Below are 16965 nucleotides of genomic sequence, written 5' to 3'. Positions count from 1 at the left end.
AAAGGAGGGATGGACTGGAGCGCTTGTCGCTCACACGACATCGGTTGTGGGCTGCTGGTTCGTGTTAATGTTGATGACGTGTGGGCCAATATGCATCACGGGCCCGGCGTTTCAGTCACTGTGTGCGTGTGTGCGAGTGTTAGGCTGGAAAAGAGAGGTGGGATGCAGCAATCGTGGGACGTGGGGTGGAAAGCCAGGACCAATCCTGAGACGAGAGCCAGACCAATCCTCTTCCCGAAATCCAGCGCACTGCCAATCCTCTCCGTCCTCGAGCCCTTCTTCTTCTCTCTCCACGCCGTCTCGTCTCCCCTGCTCTCGCACCGCCGCCTTCTCTCCCCGGCGCTCGAGGTGCAGTCGCGGGGCGCCACTACGTTCTCGATCCAGCCGGGTCGGGCGCCGGTCGCCGGCATCACGCGCCACGCGCCGCCGCGTGCCGTGATTCTGGATCTGGCCGCCGATGAAAAGTGGTGGTGGGGGAAGAGGGCGCCCTTGTCCTCGGTGTCCGGGCTGCCATGGCGGACGCCAGAGCCCTTGGCTGGCCTTGAGATCGTCTGTCATCGGCATCCTCGTCATCCATCCAAGCGCCAAGTCCTCGACGCATCTGCAGCCACTGGATCTGCACCGTTCGGTCCCCGCCTACGTCCACTCCCCCCTCCTATTCACTACTAGAAAAAGGCTTACTAGTGGCGCACCAGTTTTGCCTACTAATGGCGCACCACTGGTGCGCCACTAGCATCACGCCACTAGTATTTTTTACTAATGGCGCACCAATGGTGCGCCATTAGTATCTGGTATACTAATGGCGCACCAGTGGTGTGCCATTAGTATATGCCATGGTGCGCCATTAGTATAGGCCACTGGTGCGCCATTAGTATAGGCCACGGTGCGCCATTAGTATTTTTGAATTTTGAAGGTGGGAAAATAGTAGTGGCGCACCATCTAACCCCCACCGTGCGCCATTGCTATTTTTGAATTTTGAATTTTGAATTTGGATCTGGATCGCGATTTTTTTGCCCATTTTTTGCTCTTTTTTTTGCTCGTTTTTTTGCACGATATTATTTCAAATTTTGTTCCTGTTTTTGGATCTTGTACATTCTTTTGCCGTGTTCTTTTGCCGGAGAGGAGGAGGAGGAGGTCGCCGAAGAGGTGCTCGCCTACATCGCCGGAGAGGAGGAGGAGGTCGCCGGAGAGGAGTTCACCGGAGCATCGGAGAGGAGGAAGGAGAAACCATGAGGGGATGGGAGGAGAGGAGGGAGGAGGAGCTCACCGGAGAGGAGGGAGGAGGAGCTCACCGGAGAGGAGGGAGGAGGAGATGAAGTGGAGGAGAGGTGGAGTGGAGGAGAAGAATGAAGAGGTAAGGAGGAGAGGACACGCCCAGCCATATATACGGCATAGTAATGGCGCACCGTGGGCAGGTGCACCATTACTATTTTTTTTATTTTTTTTATTTATTTTGAATTTTGAAGGCGGGAAGATACTAATGGCGCACCATGGGCAGGTGCGCCATTAGTAACTTTTTTTATTTTTTTGATTTATTTTGAATTTTGAAGGCGGGAAGATAGTAATGGCGCACCATGGGCAGGTGCGCCATTAGTAACTTTTTTTATTTTTTTAATTTATTTTGAATTTTGAAGGCGGGAAGATAGTAATGGCGCACCATGGGCAGGTGCGCCATTAGTAAGTTTGATTTTTTTTGAATTTTTTTGCCTTTCCAGATCTTAAAAGCCTCGTATATTTTTTTCTGTTAGGTTTTTGAGGATTTTGAAAATGTTTAACGGGATTCCCCCTGTTAAATTCGGATGTAACTTTTCGAGTAGATGATTTTTCATATAAAAAACTTTTTCATCCGAGTTCGTATGCAAAAGTTATGCCCATTTTAAGAAATTCCAGAGAGATTTTGCAAATAAAGTCGAAATTCATATTTGTTAATTTTCCCAACAACTAGACCACATATCACATGGGAAACTTGTTTTATTTTATTTTTTTGACATTTCCATCATTTTATTTTATTTTTTTAAAACTGAAAAGGCGGTCCACCGGGGGGGGGGGGGGGGGGGGGTGTGTGCATTCGGTGGAATGGGCCAAGTTACTAATGGCGCACCGTGGGGGTCAACTACTAATGGCGCACCACACAACCGTGCGCCATTAGTAGTTTTTTTTTAAAAAATTTAAAACAAAAGTTGTAACAAAATTACTAATGGCGCACCTGTGAGCGGTGCGCCAACTAGTAATGGCGCACCGTGGGAGTGGTGCGCCATTAGTAGTTTCAAAAATAAAAATAAAAAAATTTGAAAAAAAATTGAAACATAATTACTAATGGCGCACCGTGGGATGGTGCGCCATTACTAGTTGAACTACTAATGGCGCACCATGCCACGGTGCGACATTAGTAGTTTTGAAAAAATTAAAAAAAAATTACTAATGGCGCACCGTGGATGTGGTGCGCCATTAGTATTTTCACACTAATGGCGCACCAACACATGGTGCGCCATTAGTATTTAGTAATGGTGCACCACATGTACAGTGCGCCATTAGTGTTCATATTGGCTATAGCTATTTTTGTAGTAGTGTATTGCTTTATTCCCACCGGCAGGGTGGGAGGAGCGTGGGCCCCGAAGACCGCGATCCTAGCTCATCTGGCAGTGGGGGTGTTCTTGGCGCACCGTGGGTCGAGCTCGCTGCTGAGGCGGCGGCCGGCGCGCCGATGCAGACATGGCCGCTGGTGTTCGACCAGTTCATCGAGGAGAGGCTGGTCACAGACGTTCTCAAGATCGGCGAGAAGGTGTGGGGCGGGGCGCGGAGCACGAAGGAGGAGAAGGAGATGGTGTCGACGAGGCGGTGGCGTGGGCGGTGACGAGGTTCTTGGAACCAGGCGGAACGGGGGAGACGGCGAGGGGCCGAGCGCAGGAGCTCCCAGTGAAGGCTCGCGCGGCCGTGTTGGAAGGCGGGTCGTCGTCCTGTGATCTGCGCAGGCTTATCGACGACCTGATGGAAACATGGGAGGCCGTCGCCGGCGGCGACACTACTACGTCACGCGCTGCTGAGATATAGCGCCATTGTTGTATTTCCCTGTTCTTCAATCTGTTTGTAAACATGTAACACCGGCCGCTTAATCTGTTATGTATTTCCCTTTGCCTACTATCCCTATGGTGTTCATCATCTCAGGGATTTGCTGGCACTGGATCCAGCGGGAGGAGATCCCTGAGGCATTTGATTCTTGTGGGATTCCCACACATCTTGCAGGATCAACAGGTTATCGGCACCTTCTCACACTAGTAGGAAAAGAGGCTTTTACCCCGGCTCATAAGGGCTTTTAGTCCCGGTTCTTACACGAACCGGGACTAAAGGTCGTCCACGTGGCCGGTGCGGGGAGCCCAGGCAGGAGGGCCTTTGGTCCCGGTTGGTGCCACCAACCGGGACCAATAGACAGGGCCTTTTGTCCCGGTTGGTGTCACCAACCGGGACCAATAGGCATTCACGCGTCAGCAGCTGGCAGGAGCTGAGGTTTTGTTTTTTTTAAAGGGGGTGGTTTAGGGGTTTTGGGGGGTTAATTTAGGTGTTTCACATATTGTGTTAGCTAGCTATTTAATAAAGAGAAGTGTCCTCTCTTATCTCCGTGCTTGGTCGACGCTACGTACTATATACGTATGGAGATGAGTAGACACGCTAGCTAGTAATCAAATGAAGGAAACAGAGGATCGTCATGAACATATGCATACAGAGAGAAGTGATATCGATCACCTCTCCTTCTCCGAGATATTGGTCGAAAAACAAATTCTCGTATATCTATCCGACACTACCGGCTACATATATACAATAATTATCTCTTACAATATATACAATCTCCTAATTAAATTGTAGGAACACAGGGTCCACATAGTATTCTCCGTTTTCAGCGATCACGTGGTCAAGGAAGAATGCCACCAATTCCTCTTGAATTCCTCGCATACGATCTTCTGCTAGGAGTTCATCCCGCTTCCGAAACATCTAATTTGAAAAAGGGGGTCAATACATATATATATGAATAAATGAAACTCAACACAAATGATGGTAATAAAATAAAATTGTGAATATTATTGTTTACGCACTTCATATTGTTCTTCAGTGTAGCCCCGCTCACAGGTCGTGTAGCGGATGGACTCGCAAACGTAGTATCCACAGTAATTATTCCCGGGTTCCTGCCACAACCACTTTACAATAAATAGAGGTCAATCAAACTGATAAGCAAGCATGCTAAATGGTATTGATGAAACTAGCGCTTGAATCACTAGGAGATGCGCGGAACATGCTACTATAGTACTTACTTTCGGGTGATTAAATTGCAGCTTCTTCAGCAGTCCCGGAGCTTTTGAGGTGAATTTTCTCCAAACCCTGCCAGACAAAGAAAACAATTACTTGATATCAGGAAATGAACAAAGTTGTTGATATGGTGGATAATGATCGATTTAACTTACTTCTCGAGCATTTGAGTCATGTTCGCATAGTCCTGGGGATCTTTTCGTCTCGAGTCTAAGACGGTTACTACTCCCTGCTCAAGCTTAATCTCTAGGAGAATATAGTGGAAACTGCGCATGCATGCATAAGTCATCAATTACATTACCATAACCTGAACTAATAAGGGAAACCGAATATGCACAAGACAGTAACACTCACTTGAAGTTGTAAGGAAAGAGTATTATATCTTTGTTTTGATTTATACCAACGATTGTAACAAGTTGGCCTCGACTTCTTTGGGATGTTTTTCAACCATATATGCATCTATGAGATTTGTGTTAATGAACCCAATATCACCGATTTGTCTTTTCTTCAATTCGGCGATCTTCAATCTGCATAATATAGTGAGGATAAGTATAAATACATGCAATGAAAGAGCTGACCTATATAGAGAGACTTAATGACAGAAGTAGTACTACTTACAGACAATAGCAAGTGATCGTTGTTTTATCGAGGGCCTTTTGATTGTAAAATTGGAAGAAATCCTCAAATGGAACACTCAGCAGATCAATTCCAACGAGGTCATGCTCCGGTTTAACTCTCAGCGTCAAAGTATCCATCCCATCAGACTCTCTGCAGGTTTTCATGTACCAATCATGTAGTCTTCGCATCATCGTGCTTAGAGATCTTTCATCTTTGACGAGAGGCTTCCTGTAATGGTATTTGTGTTCGTCCACCTCCATGATTTCATAATGTACATCGTCGGGCAGGTAATCTCCAAGATTGCTATAACCGGGCACCATACTCGGATCATTAGCGACGATGTCTTTTGACACCTTGAGCGGGGGGCACGATTGGTTCGCTTGTTCGCCGAGCTGGGCAGTTTTTTTCCCAGCTCGTCGTTCTTTCATCCTTTTATCACTGACAGTACTTCCCGACCGCTCCGCTTCGGCATATGTCTTTGCAAGAACGCGCTCATAGTTGCCTCTCGGCGGAGACTTTGGTGGTTTTCTCAGGGCAGCCAGAGTGCGCTTTGCTTTCACCGGATCTACCTTCTCCTCCGGAGGTGGATGTTTCTTTGCTTTCACCCCTTCAAAGAAGTTCTTCACTTCGGCTCGCACGATCTTCGCGTTCTCCTCCTCGGTCCTCTCGTATGGTAACTTCTCTGGAATCTTCAGAGAAGGACCGAATCTGTATTGCCTCCCGCCTCTGGCAGCTGTACTGCTAGACGCCGGCAGAGCAGACGGAGTGGCTGCGGCTGTCTTCTTTCCTTGCTTACGAGGCGGAGGAGAAGGACTACGACGCGCCGGAGCAGCCGCAGCGGCGGCGGGTCTCTTCCGCCCTTGCTGACGAGGCGGAGAAGGAGGAGGTTGGCTGCTCTGGCGCGCCGGCGCTAGCGGAGAAGGAGGCGGAGTGCCGCCACGCGCCGGAGAAGGAGGCTGAGTGCCCTGATCACTCGCCGGAGGAGGAGGCGGAGGAGGAGGCGGAGTGCCCTTACTCGCCGGAGCCGTCCAGTTCGAAAGCTTGATGAGCTCCTTCCGCCATAGGCATGGAGTCTTCAGAGCTAAACCCAGCCGAGTCTCCCCTTCACCGGTAGGGTGGTCAAGCTGGAGGTCCTCAAATCCCTCCATTATTTCATCCACCATCACCCTAGCATATCCTTGTGGAATCGGCCGGCAGTGGTAGGTTGCGCCGGGTTCAGGAGGTAAAACAGAGCCAACAGCCGCCTTGACTTTGAAGTTCTGCCATTCCGCCATAAGGTGGCAATGTTGAGACTCCGTGATAGCATCCACGGGGTAGCTAGCAAGAGCCGCATGCTCCAGCTGAAGCTGCTCGGTGGAAGCCACGCTGCTTCTCCGCTGAGATGGCGGTGTAGCTTCGGGGGCAGTTTCGGCATCTCGATTGCCGTCTCGTTCCTCTAGCGCTTGAACCCTTTCGTGCAGCTTCTGAATTTGGATCTGCTCCACTTTTTTCCTCCTCTCCTGGGTTTTGTAACCGCCCGCGTCCGGAAAACCAGCCTTCCACGGAACGGAGCCTGGCGTGCCTCGTGTCCGTCCAGGGTGCTCAGGATTCCCGAGGGCCATTGTGAGCTCGTCGTTCTCTCTGTTTGGAACGAACGTCCCTTGCTGCGCTGCATCGATATAGTGCTTAAGCTTCTTGACGGGTATTGCAAGTTGCTCGTCCGTCCAACGACACCTCCCTGATACAGGGTCCAAGGTTCCGCCAGCCCCGAAGAACCAAGTCCGGCAACGGTCTGGCCAGTTCATTGTCTCTGGTTCGATCCCTTTATCAAGCAGATCCCTCTCAGACTTGGCCCACTTAGGCCGGGCTTTGAGGTAGCCACCTGACCCCGTGCGATGGTGAAGCTTCTTCTTCGCAGCATTCTTCTTGTTTGTCGCTGACATCTTCTTACTCTTTTCCGATGTCTTGTGGGCCACAAATGCGGGCCAGTGATCTCTGATCTTCTCATACCGGCCGATGAATTCTGGTGTCTCTTCTTTGTCGACAAACATTTTCATCTCATTCTTCCACCTCCTGAATAGGTCTGCCATCTTCTTAAGAGCATGAGACTTGATTAATTTCTCTATAACTGGCTTCTCCGGATCCTCCTCTGGCGGTAGGGTGAAATTTGCCTTCAGCTTAGTCCAAAGATCATCTTTCTGCATATCATTGACATAAGACACCTCAGGGTCTTCCTTCTTAGGCTTATACCATTGGTGGATGCTGATCGGGATCTTGTCCCTAACTAGAACCCCGCACTGAGCAGCAAAAGCATCCTTTGTCCGGAGGGGTTCAATCGGTTGGCCGTCACGCGCGATTGCTGTGATCTCAAACCTTTCATCCGAGCGCAACTTTCTCTTCGGGCCTCGTCTCTTTACCGAAGTTGTGCTCGATCCGGAGGGCTAGAAAAAAGAAGAAAGACGAGTGTTAATTAATATGTGTACATACCAAAACAATGAATGCATCAATTAGCTAGTCAGAACAGGCTTAACTAATATATTTACCTGGCCGGACTCTGTTCGGTCATCGGAGCCGTCACCATGGGCTCCTTCTTGCACCAGCATTGGGTCACCGGAGCCATCATAATCATGTCTTTCCTCCTCCACTCTTCGATCATCGTAGCCTGCTTCTTCACCCTGTTCTTCCAGACCATCATTGTCGTTAAGATACGACAAGATATCACCTCCGGCTAAGATTATGTCCCCCAACACCTCTTCTGCTTGCTCATCTAGTCCGTGCTCCATTGTTTCTGCAAATATTACAACATGGCAATTATTACACAAACATGACAGCAGGTGGATATATTAGTGCAAACGTAGACCTAGCTTATTCCGGGTTTGGGGTGGCCTAGGCAACGCTTCAAGGGTAGGGGCGCGGCGGGAGGGGGTAGGAGACCGACATCGTTTTTTTCTAGGGTTTGGGTGTCCTCGAGAGTTTTGGTCGAGCGAGAGGGCCGGGGGGTGCTCCCGTGGTATAAGTTATCACGGTCGAGAGGGGGTATACATATTGACCGTCCATCATGTCGAAGTTATCTGGGAGGGAGTTATATATATCGACAACGACGACATACATACACGGGAAAATAATGTTATCGGGGAGGGGGTATATCGACCCCTATTCTATTTTTTCTTCTTCTCCTCTATTCCTTTCTTCTTCTCCTCTTCTTTTTCTTCTTTTTTCCTCTTCTTATTTATTTCTCCTCTTCTTCCTCTCCTCTTCTTTCTTTCCTCTTCTTATTTTCTTCTTTCTTATCCTTCTTTTTCTTCTTCTTCCCTTCCTAGCTAGATATATAAAACTTTTCTAAAATTGTAACTTTTGCATATATAAACTTTTGCATGGATCATCATTTCTCATATATATCGAATATATATCCATTGTCATATATAAAAACTTTCTATATATGAACAAAAAACTTTCTATGAACAAAAAAACATTTTTGTCATATATATTCATACATTTTGAACATCTACATACATACAAAAAAAAATTGTTCACATATACATTATAGCCACATACACATATACATCACATATGAACACAAAAATTAAACTAATAAAAATAAAAAAACATATAGCCACATATGAACAAAAACATATAGCCACATACATACACATATACATTATATATATATGATCAAAAAACAATTAAACTAATAAAAAAACAGAGCCGGGGCGGCGGCTCTCACAGCGGGGGCGGCTAGGACGATGGCGACGGCGGGGGCGGCGAGGGCGCCGGTGCGCGGGGGCGGGACGGGGCGGGGGCGGCGAGGGCGCCGGCGAGCACGCGCGGGCCGGGCAGGGGGCTCGGGGCGCCGAGGCGGCGCGCGCGAGCAGGGGAGCACGAGGCGGGGCGGCGCGTGGGGGCAGGGCGACGGCGACGAGCACCGGGCGGCGATCCGTCGAGGCAAGGGCGCGGGGCGACGGCGACGAGGAGCGGGCGGCGACGGCGAGCACGGGCAGCCTGGCTGCGTCGGGGGCAACTGGCGAGGGATCTGAAAATTTCCCAAGTGTTGGCTTATATAGGCACACCTTTGGTCCCGGTTGGTGGCACCAACCGGGACCAATGCCACCCTTTAGTCCCGGTTGGTGCCACCAACCGGGACCAAAGGTCCCTTTTCAGCAGCGCAAAGGGCGGGAAGCGGCGGCCTTTGGTCTCGGTTGGTGGCACCAACCGGGACTAAAGGGGGGGGGCATAGGTCCCGGTTGGTGCCACCAACCGGGACCAAAGGCCTTGCGCTGCCCGCGGCCAAAAGTTTAGTCCCACCTCGCTAGTTGAGAGGGGCTCAGAGTGGTTTATAAGCCCCACTGCGGCTGCCCTCTCGAGCTCCTCTCAAATGCAGGCTTACGGGCCTAATGTCACACTGTGCTGTCTGTGGGCCTATTGGGCCTTCTGCGGGCCTGAATCCTGGCCAGGTTGGGTTTCTAGTCGTATTCAGGCCGTGGCGGCCCAATAGGTGGCAGTTTTTAAAAAAAAATTCCAGTTTTTGGTTCTGTTTTTTGCATTATTTATTTTTCTTTTGTTTTTTGCTTTATTTTTTAATTCTTTTTGCTTTTAGGTCAGCAAAATTATAAACTGTCTGTTAGTGCCATTAGTTTTAGAAAAATATAAACTTTCTATTAGTGCCATTAGTTCTTTATGAAAATTCTTTTTGCTGTATTTAGTTTTTTTGTTTTCTTTTTTGCTATATTTATTTTGTTTTGTTTCTACTTACAACAAAAAAATTATTTATTTTATTTTATTTTGTTTCTAATTACTTATTTATTTTACTTTATGATAATTCTTTAGGACTCCCATGAACCTCTCAAAGGGGAACATATTGTGTAGAAATACGGGCCCCAGAATGACAATCTCGTCGACTAGATGAACTAGGACGTGCGTCATGATATTGAAGAAGGATGGTGGGAACACCAGCTCGAAACTGACAAGACATTGCGCCACATCACTCCTTAGCCTTGGTATGATTTCTGGATCGATCACCTTCTGAGAGATTGCATTGAGGAATGCACATAGCTTCACAATGGCTAATCGGACGTTTTCCGGTAGAAGCCCCCTCAATGCAACCGGAAGCAGTTGCGTCATAATCACGTGGCAGTCATGAGACTTTAGGTTCTGGAACTTTTTCTCTGGCATATTTATTATTCCCTTTATATTCGACGAGAAGCCAGTCGGGACCTTCATACTGAGCAGGCATTCAAAGAAGATTTCTTTCTCTTCTTTCGTAAGAGCGTAGCTGGCAGGACCTTCATACTGCTTCGGAGGCATGCCGTCTTTTTCGTGCAAACGTTGCAGGTCCTCCCGTGCCTCAGGTGTATCTTTTGTCTTCCCATACACGCCCAAGAAGCCTAGCAGGTTCACGCAAAGGTTCTTCATCACGTGCATCACGTCGATTGAAGAGCGGACCTCTAGCTCTTTCCAATAGGGTAGGTCCCAAAATATAGATTTCTTCTTCCACATGGGTGCGTGTCCCTCAGCGTCATTCAGAACAGCTAGTCCGCCGAGACCCTTTCCAAAGATTACGTGTAAATCATTGACCATAGCAAGTACGTGATCACCGGTACGCATGGCGGGCTTCTTCCGGTGATCTGCCTCGCCTTTGAAATGCTTGCCTTTCTTTCGACATTGATGGTTGGTCGGAAGAAATCGACGATGGCCCAGGTACACATTCTTCCTGCTTTTGTCCAGGTATATACTTTCAGTGTCATCTAAACAGTGTGTGCATGCGTGGTATCCCTTGTTTGTCTGTCCTGAAAGGTTACTGAGAGCGGGCCAATCGTTGATGGTTACAAACAGCAACGCGTGCAGGTTAAATTCCTCCTGTTTGTGCTCATCCCACGTACGTACACCGTTTCCATTCCACAGCTGTAAAAGTTCTTCAACTAATGGCCTTAGGTACACATCAATGTCGTTGCGGGGTTGCTTAGGGCCTTGGATGAGAACTGGCATCATAATGAACTTCCGTTCATGCACATCCAAGGAGGAAGGTTATACATACATAGAGTCATGGGCCAGGTGCTGTGATTGCTGCTCTGCTCCCCGAAAGGATTAATGCCATCCGCGCTTAAACCAAACCATACGTTCCTTGGGTCAGCTGCAAACTCAGCCCAGTACTTTCTCTCGATTTTTCTCCACTGCGACCCGTCAGCGGGTGCTCTCAACTTCCCGTCTTTCTTACGGTCCTCACTGTGCCATCGCATCAACTTGGCATGCTCTTCGTTTCTGAATAGACGTTTCAACCGTGGTATTATAGGAGCATACCACATCACCTTCGCAGGAACCCTCTTCCTGGGGGGCTCGCCGTCAACATCACCAGGGTCATCTCGTCTGATCTTATACCGCAATGCACCGCATACCCGGCATGCGTTCAGATCCTTGTACGCACCGCGGTAGAGGATGCAGTCATTAGGGCATGCATGTATCTTCTGCACCTCCAATCCTAGAGGGCATACGACCTTCTTTGCTGCGTATGTACTGTCGGGCAATTCGTTATACTTTGGAAGCTTCTTCTTCAATATTTTCAATAGCTTCTCAAATCCTTTGTCAGGCACAGCATTCTCTGCCTTCCACTGCAGCAATTCCAGTACGGTACCGAGCTTTGTGTTGCCATCTTCGCAATTGGGGTACAACCCTTTTTTGTGATCCTCTAACATGCGATCGAACTTCAGCTTCTCCTTTTGACTTTCGCATTGCGTCCTTGCATCGACTATGACCCGGCGGAGATCATCATCATCGGGCACTGGTTCCTCCTGATCTTCAGCAGCTTCCCCCCTTGCAGCATCATTGGGCACATCGTCTGGTTCCTCTTGATCTTCAGCAGCTTCCCCCGTTGCAGCATCACCGTATTCAGGGGGCACATAGTTGTCATCGTCCTCTTCTTCTTCGCCGTCTTTCATCATAACCCCTATTTCTCCATGCCTCATCCAAACATTATAGTGTGGCATGAAACCCTTGTAAAGTAGGTGGGTGTGAAGGATTTTCCGGTCAGAGTAAGACTTCGTATTCCCACATATAGGGCATGGACAACACATAAAACCATTCTGCTTGTTTGCCTCAGCCACTTCGAGAAAATCATGCACGCCCTTAATGTACTCGAAGGTGTGTCTGTCACCGTACATCCATTGCCGGTTCATCTGCGTGCATTATATATAATTAAGTGTGTCGAAAACCATTACAGAACATCATGAATAGATAATTAAGTGACCAAATTAATAGAAGTTCATCATCACATTAGAACCAAAGTACATACATAGTTCTCATCTAACAACATATATATAGCTCTCCAGAGCATCTAATTAATTAAACCATACATTGAAACTATGTAAAACATTTCAATGCGAAAACAAATGCGATCATAATCGCAACCAAGGTAACAATTGATCCAACGGCATAATGTACCAAGCCTCGGTATGAACGGCATATTTTCTAATCTTTCTAATCTTCAAGCGCATTGCATCCATCTTGATCTTGTGATCATCGACGACATCCGCAACATGCAACTCCAATATCATCTTCTCCTCCTCAATTTTTTTATTTTTTCCTTCAAGTAATTGTTTTCTTCTTCAACTAAATTTAACCTCTCGACAATAGGGTCGGTTAGAATTTCCGGTTCAACCACCTCCTAGATAAATAAAATCTATGTCACGTTGGTCGGTATATTTGTCATAAACAATAAATGAACCAAATAGTTATAAAAGATAATATATACCACATCCGAATCATAGACAGGACGAGGGCCGACGGGGGCGGATACCAAAACCATCGCACTATGTAATAAGAACGAATAATAAAAGTAACAAAATTAGACAAGTAACTATCTAAAGTAAGAATTTTTTTCCTTTCAGAAAGAAGATAAGAACAAGAGGCTCACCACGGTGGTGCTGGCGACGAGATTGGCGCGGGCGATCGACGGCGGTGAAGACAGGGACGGGACGTGACGGACCGCTAAACCTAGACAAATCTCGGGGAAAATGGAGCTCGGAGGTCGAGTTTCGAGAGGACAAAGATTAACTAGTGTGGCTCAGACATTTCATCGAACACCTCATGTGCATAGGAGGTGAGCTAGAGCACCCAAATGCCCTCCCCTCGCCGGCCAGAAAAAACAGAGCACTCTGGAGTGCTCTGCTGTGGCGATGGGGTATATATAGGGAACTCATTGGTCCCGGTTGGTGGCACCAACCGGGACCAAAGGCCTTTGGTCCCGGTTGGTGCCACCAACCGGGACCAATGCTCCCTTTAGTCCCGGTTGGTGGCACCAACCGGGACCAAAGGCCTTGTGCTGGAACTGGCGCGGTGCGGTGGGATGTTTAGTCCCACCTCGCTAGCCGAGAGGCTTCGACAGTGGTTTATAAGCGCAGCTGCGCTGACCACTTCGAGCTCCTCTCAAATGCAGGCTTACGGGCCTATTCTGTCACTATTTGCCTGTGGGCCTACTAGGCCTTCTGCGGGCCTGAATCCTAGCCCATGGATGGGTTTCTAGTCGTATTCAGGCCGTGGTGGCCCAGTAGGTGGCATAATTTTTTCCCTCTGTTTTTTTTCTCTTTTGCTTTATTTGTTTTGTTTTGTTTCTACTTACAACAAAAAACTTATTTATTTTATTTCTAATTACTTATGTATTTTACTTTAATTATTTTATTTTTATTTATTTTACTGCTGCTATTTTTATTTATTTTACTGCTGCTATTTTTACTTAATTTATTAAGGTTTATTTATTGTAGTTACTATAGTTTATTTTATTTTATTTTATTAAGGTTTACGAGCTGTGGGAGGGACGAGGGGTGGCGACGTGCTGTGGGACACGATGCAGGGGCCGAGGAGGGAATTTAGGGTTAAGTTTTTATACGGGAACGGTTAGACGGGCTTTAGCGGGCTTTCACCGGGCTTGTGGGGTTTTACCAGGTCATCGATGAGAGTTTCCAAAAATGTCATTAGAAATCCGTCATGGATTAACAGGTTTCTTGTAGTGATATGTCGAGCACAATGAGTGGTGATCCTCCGGCCTCCCACTCGCACGCAGCCGCCGCCACCCTCCCGCTCGCTCGCCGCCGCCGTCGTCACCAGTCCCGGCCATGGCGCCGCCACTGCCGTCGTGCCCCTGAAGACCTATTCATCTTGCCTGAAGGTGATCCTGTGTCAGATCCTCCACTTAACCCGCGTGGACTGGCTCGTGGGTCACTGACAGTGGGTCCCTTGGGCCCATTGGTCAGGTTTGACCAGTCCCCCCCGCCTCCTTCCTCCTTGGCCGAACAGAGGCGGGGCTCCGGCGATCAACGCCGGCGAACGGCGGCTCCTTGCGGGGTCCTGAGGGCGGGGATGGATCCGCCAGGCCGGGGTGGTCCTCCCGGTGGTCGAGGAGGTGGCGGGGATGGAGGGAGTCGCCGGCGGCGAGCTCCGCGGCGGACGGCAGCTTCGGGAGGTTTGGGGCTTTGGCCTACGGTGGTTCCCCGACGCAGCTGAAGGTTTGGGCGGCTCCGCACGGTCGAGGGGAGGAGGATGGTGGTGCTATACGGACGGGGGGGGGGGGGCTCTGGTTGCGACTGAATGGACCGGAGGGCGGCGGCGGCTGTACTGGCCGGAGATGGGGAAGAAGACCCTCCCTGGTCGATGCCTGCTATGGGGGTGCTAGGTGGGGTGGCTTGAGGTCGCCTGAGGGACTGGACGGACTCGGGGGCTCCTTATATAGGCGGCCGGAGTCGGTTCCAACGGCGGCCGTGGATAAGAACGGCGAACCGCCGTTCTCTAGCCTGCAGGACGTTGTGGCGGCGACGGGCACTAGTGGACGAGCTCGCGGATAAGCTTGGACTGCTCCAGAGGCGAGCTGGCGAGCGGCTGTGGCTCGGGCGGCGCCATCCATGGCAGGGGCCTGCTGTGGCCGGCCGTCGTGCCCCTGAAGACCTATTCATCTTGCCTGAAGGTGATCCTGTGTCAGATCCTGCACGATACCTCATCATTACAACACGTCGGCGGCGGTGTATGAGGCGTCCATGGCCCTGGTGGCGCCTTCAAGGGAGGACGCATGATCTTCAAGGGAGGACGCCCTTCTCTATCCCAGATATGGCGGTTATGGAGTTGATGGCTCGTGTTTTTTTTTCTCTTTTGCTTTATTTGTTTTGTTTTGTTTCTACTTACAACAAAAAACTTATTTATTTTATTTCTAATTACTTATGTATTTTATTTTATTTATTTTACTGCTACTATTTTTATTTATTTTACTGCTGCTATTTTTACTTAATTTATTAAGGTTTATTTATTGTAGTTACTATAGTTTATTTTATTTTATTTTATTAAGGTTTATTTAGTTTTATTTATTTTATTAAGGTTTATTTATTTTATAAATATAAAAAAATGAACATAGATGCGCTTATAGAGAAAATTAAACCTAAATTCACAGTAAATTTCAATTTACTGTGAATTTAGGTGAAATTCCCTGTATAAGGGCATCTATTTTCACTTTAAGAGAAGCTCAACAAGGCATAGAGGGACGGGCTTATAAACTGGTGTGAGCGCCCTTCGGTTGGCGAGGTGGGACTAAACACTGGCCGCAACTAGGACCAGCCCTTTAGTCCCGGTTTGTAGTATGAACCGGGACTAAAGGGTGGTGGGCCAGGAGCGTGGCCCATTGGTCCCGGTTTGTCCCACCAACCGGGACCAAAGGGTCCGGACGAACCGGGACCAATGCTCCCACGAGGCCCGGCAGGCCCCTGGCCGCATGAACCGGGGCTAATGTGAAAACTGCCCTGTGACCTAAGCCCTGTTTTCTACTAGTGTCAGTCCCTCTGCACCCATGACCCAGGTCAGCTCAATCCCCTTTCCTCATAGCTAATTACTCTATTGGATGTGGAGGTCTTCCCATGTTCCATCAGATGGCTTGCCTGGATGATGCATCCATGTTTTAATGTGCTTTAGGCTGTGAGACAAAGTTTGAGGTTGATCTGATCTATAATTCAGTGTGACTTCATTCATAGATTTGGGCTTTCTGGATGTGGATGTTCTTTTTTCTGCTGTTCGGATGTGGAATTCTGTAGACGTGATCATGCCATGAGTGACCATTGGACGATGCCTCCATGTTTTATTGCGTTTTATGTGGTGTTTGCATTGAGATAAAGTTTGAGGTCAATCTGATGTGTACCTATTCTTTGTTAATACATTCATAGGTTTGGTTCCTCTGGTGGTGGAGGATTTTTTTTGTTCTATTCGGATGTGGGTTTCCGTAGACATGATCACATGATAATGCCATGAGTGACTATGGGTCACTACCAAGAAGTGGCTCTAATTAGCTTCACTGATATGTTGCTTTGTTGTAAGTTTATTCTACTTAATTATAAATCTTAAGCAAAGTGAAATATGGTGGTTAAGGAGTAGTGTTTGACTGTATCTAATTATTTCCCTTATTGTATGACCTGTGAGTGAGGTCAAGCAGCAAGAACTGGGCAGTTACTTGGTGTACCATGTCCCAATTTCCCTAATTTATATGGGCCTTTTTAACATATTCTCGGAGTGGTGATTAGTGTGCACAAAAAATATACATTCAAATACTTTTTTTAAGCATACGCCTGCCAAAAGGAAATGGTTCAACAACATTTTAAATGTACCATTTGAATTTGTAGTCAATTAAGGAAGTAAAAAGAGGATTTGGTTAGTTTTGCTTTACACAAGGAAATGTCAAGAAGCATACTGTCCTATTTTTCGAGTCAGTGAATAAATAGAGTACTTGTCCACACAAAAAAAAGAATATATAGGACTTTGTTATATGCTTAATCATATTCTGTCTTTTCTCAGGAGCACGACACAAATCGAAAGACTTTTCTGTACCAGGCCAAACCAACTACTTGCATATTGAAGAAACTTCCATGCTGTTTTACGTGTGGATTCTAACAACTGATCTAGCGTATATGTTATCATAGCAGAATAAGAGGAATGATTCCATCACCGTTATCTTAGTTTGATCAAGAAACTAGAACTACCCCACACCATCCACTCATGGTTATTTTATTATTGTGTTTCCCTTTGTAGATGCGCTCCAACCAGTGGATTTTT

The 16965-nt window shown here is 47.8% G+C and overlaps 1 pseudogene; it reads left to right on the top strand.

Annotated features, from left to right (window-relative positions):
• The first annotated feature begins 162 nt into the window (after positions 1-162).
• On the top strand, positions 163-3183 carry LOC123170902 (UDP-glycosyltransferase 73C4-like; annotated as a pseudogene).
• Positions 3184-16965: the final 13782 nt, after the last annotated feature.

Source organism: Triticum aestivum, chromosome 7D (assembly GCF_018294505.1).
Source record: "Triticum aestivum cultivar Chinese Spring chromosome 7D, IWGSC CS RefSeq v2.1, whole genome shotgun sequence".
Classification (NCBI taxonomy): Eukaryota; Viridiplantae; Streptophyta; class Magnoliopsida; order Poales; family Poaceae; genus Triticum; species Triticum aestivum.
This window is presented reverse-complemented; position numbering and strand designations above follow the sequence as displayed.